Source organism: Artemia franciscana, chromosome 6, assembly GCF_032884065.1.
Source record: "Artemia franciscana chromosome 6, ASM3288406v1, whole genome shotgun sequence".
NCBI lineage: Eukaryota > Metazoa > Arthropoda > Branchiopoda > Anostraca > Artemiidae > Artemia > Artemia franciscana.
This window is the reverse complement of record NC_088868.1, coordinates 34946481-34949715: the sequence shown is the minus strand read 5'-3', so window position 1 is coordinate 34949715 and position 3235 is coordinate 34946481.

Sequence of the window (3235 nt, the reverse complement as noted above, 5' to 3'; positions counted from 1 at the left end):
CTGTTTTTTAATTTTTTACTTTTTCTTTAAATTACTTTTTGGGAATTTATTAGAAGTTCCCTCATAAAAAGCTATGAGCTTTGGTAATGTCTATTTAAGCTTGGCTGATATTCCTGTCTTGATGTCTGTGCAAACTGCATTTTAGCTTTTGATTTAAATTTGTTTTTATGGCACTTGGCATTAACCAAGTGACATATAGCGATCGCAAATTCTGTCGATCTGTCTGTCTGTCTCTCTGTCCCGATTTTGCTACTTCAGGCACTTCCAGGCACGCTAGGACGATGAAACTTGGCATGTGTATCAGGGACCGAACCAGATTAAATTAGAAATAGGCGTTTTCTCGATTTCACCATCTGGAGGGAGGGGGAGTGGAGGGTCGGTTAATTCGGAAAAAATAGAAAAAATGAAGTATTTTTAACTTACCAACGGGTGATGGGGTCTTAATGAAATTTGATGTTTGGAAGGGTATCGTGTCTCAGAGCTCTTAAAACCCGACAAGATCCGGTGACATTGGGGGTAGTTGGAGGGGGGCCTAGAATCTTGGAAAACGCTTAGAGTGGAGGGATCGGGACGAAACTTGGTGGGAAAAATAAGCTGAAGTCCTAGATACGTTATTGATATAACTGGAACGGATCTGCTCTGTTTGGGGGATTTGGGTGGGGGGGGGGGGGTTAGCTCTGAAAAATGAGGTATTTTTAACTTACGAAAGAGTGATCGAATCTTAATGGAATTTGAAGTTTGGAAGGATACCGCGTCTCAGAGCTCTTATTTTGAATTCCGCTTGGATCCGGTGACATTGGGGGACTTGAGGGGGGGCCTAAAATCTCGGAAAACGCTTAGAGTTGAGGGTTCAGGATGAAATTTGGTGGGAAAAATAAGCATAAGTCCTAGATACGTGATTGACATAACCGGGACGGATCCGCTCTCTTTGGAGGATTGGGGGGAGGGTTAATTCTGAACAAATTAGAAAAATGAGGTATTTTTAACTTACGAAGGAGTGATCGGACCTTAATGAAATTTGATGTTTGGAAGGATATCATGTCTCAGAGCTCTTATATTAAATTTCAACCTTATCTGATGAAGGGGATGTTGGGGGGGGCGGAACCTAAACTCTTGGAAAATACTTAGGGTGGAGGGATCGGGATGAAACTTGGTGGAAAAAATAAGCACAAATCCTAGATACGGGATTGACATAACCGGAACGGATTCGTTCTCTTTGGGGGAGTTTGGGGGGGAAGGTTAATTCTAAAAATCAAAAAAAATGAGATATTTTTAACTTACGAAAGAATGATCGTATCTTAATGAAATACCATATTTTGAAGGACCTCGAAATTCAGATCTCTTATTTTTTTTCCCAACAGGGTCCAGTGTCATTAGGGGAGGGGCAAAAATCTTGGAAAACGCTTAAAAAGAAGAGATCAGGATGAAACTTGGTGGAAAGAATAAGCACAAGTCCGAGATAGGTTCTACTTTCTAGTTTCAATCTTAAGTAGATATTGGTAAGGAATTATATACAATGGCGGATCCAGGGGGGTACGGTTGGCGCGCGCCCCCCTTGCGTAGTGGTGGATCTGTGACTGGGACCGCTTGTTCTGGTTTGGGTTAATACGAAAGTTATTTTTTTGTAATTGGTTTTAATGGTTGAGTTTTTAATAAGTTTTTAATTATTAAGACTGTTTCGTTTTGCTAACAAGGTTTCAGTTACTTTGTGCGGTCTCGGCTAGATTTTAATTTGGCGTATACCGCCAAAAAGTACATAATTAAATTTAGGTTAATCAAGGGAATCTTCATTATGAAATCTTCATTTCATAATAACAAGGTCCGAAAATTTAAAATCCTAACTTTTTAGGCTGTCGAAATGATATTTCAGGATTGTGCTGTTACAACGGAGCTGAGAAGCAAAAATTCACTTCTTTTTACCGTCAAAAATTTGTTTTCGAGTCTTGCTATGGCACTGAGGTGAATAATTTGATATCAATACTTGCCGGTTAATTCGAAAAAAATAGAAAAATGAAGTATTTTTAAATTATGAGCGGGTGATGGGATCTTAATGAAATTTGATGTTTGGAATGATATTGTGTCTCAGAGCTCTTATTTTAAATCCCGACCGGATCTGATGACATTGGGGGGAGTTGGTGGGGGGGGGAACCTAAAATCTTGGAAAACACTTAGAGTGGAAGGATTGGATGAAACTTGACGGGAAAAATAAGCGCAAGTCCCAGATACATGATTGACATAATCGGAACGGATCCGCTCTCTCTGGGGTAGTTGGGGGGGGGGGGGGTGGTAATTCTGAAAAATTAGAAAAAATGAGGTATTTTTAACTTACGAACGGATGATCGGATCTCAATGAAATTTCATGTTTAGAAGGATATCGTGTCTTAGAGCTCTTATTTAAAATCCCGACCGGATCTGGTGACATTGGGGGCGATTTGGGAGGGGGAAACCTAAAACTTGGAAAACACTTAGAGTGGAGGGATCGGGATGAAACTTGGTGGGAAAAATAAACACAAGTCCTAGATACATGATTGACATAAACGGAACGGATCCGCTCTCTTTGGGGTAGTTGAGGGGGAGTTTATTTATGAAAAACTAGAAAAAATGAGGTATTTTTAACTTACGAACGGGTGATCGGATCTCGATGAAATTTGATATTTAGAAGGATATCGTGTCTCAAAGCTCTTATTTTAAATCCTGACCGGATCTGGTGACATTGGGGGAAGTTTGGGATGCGGGAACCTAAAATCATAGAAAACGCTTAGATTGGAGGGATCGGGATGAAGCTTGGTGGGAAAAGCAAGCAGAAGTCCTACATACGTGATTTACATAATTGGAACGGATCCGCTCTATTGGGGGGGGTTTATTCTGAAAAATAAGAAAACATTACGTTTTTTTAACTTACGAAGGAGTGATCGGATCTTCATGAAACTTCATATTTAGAAGGACCTTGTAACTCAGATCTTTTATTTTAAATATCATCCGGATCAAGCGTAATTGGGTGGGGGGGCAGTTGGGGGGGGGGGGGGGGGTGCCGGAAATCTTAGAAACACACTTAAAGCGGTGAGATCAGGATGAAACTGGATGGGGAAGAATAGAAACCTGTCTAAGATACGTGACTGACACTACCGGACCGGATCTGCTCTCTTTGGTGGAATTGGGGGGGGGGGGGTGATTTTGAAAATTGAGGTATTTGTAACTTACGAAAGGGTGACTAGATCTTAATGAAATTTGATAT